The following is a 474-nucleotide window of genomic DNA, read 5'->3' as shown; positions in this document are numbered from 1 at the left end:
ACAACACAGTTAACAACTCAGAGTTCTTTTTCTCTAAAATAATATAAAAGCATTTACCACAACGAAGTTTGTTTCCTTCAGGTCTGCTACTTCCACTGACCTGGGCAGTCTGCCACTACAATTCCGTCTCTCTCTCACTGGGACTCTATACATTTCTGCTGACCATAGCTTTCTCTCTGTCAGACTTATTCTTCATCTTCATCTCACTCGACTGACCCCATCTCCACGGGCAAACTGCTGTCCCCCAACTGCTTTGGACGACTGCTACCACTCGACACAACCGATTCTGCTGGCTCCCAGAGCTCGACTCACCAAACTGCTGTCCCCAACTGCTTCCGCGCCAATTCCTGTTCTTTTACCCACTCCCAGAACAAGGTCGGCCTGGTGCAAATTCATATCCTGCCTTTTTTTTAACTTTCGCTGACTGGAAAAGGGGCAGCGATCACTCCTATGCTAAAAATAGCTGTGGTTGTT

At 47.0% G+C, this 474-nt stretch overlaps 1 protein-coding gene across 1 annotated transcript in view; it reads left to right on the top strand.

Annotated features, from left to right (window-relative positions):
* Positions 1 to 474, top strand: part of LOC106880734 (uncharacterized) — a 212,624-nt gene that overhangs the window by 56,274 nt on the left and 155,876 nt on the right. The window lies entirely within an intron of this gene.

This window comes from Octopus bimaculoides, chromosome 6 (genome assembly GCF_001194135.2).
Source record: "Octopus bimaculoides isolate UCB-OBI-ISO-001 chromosome 6, ASM119413v2, whole genome shotgun sequence".
NCBI classification, from domain to species: domain Eukaryota; kingdom Metazoa; phylum Mollusca; class Cephalopoda; order Octopoda; family Octopodidae; genus Octopus; species Octopus bimaculoides.
This window is presented reverse-complemented; position numbering and strand designations above follow the sequence as displayed.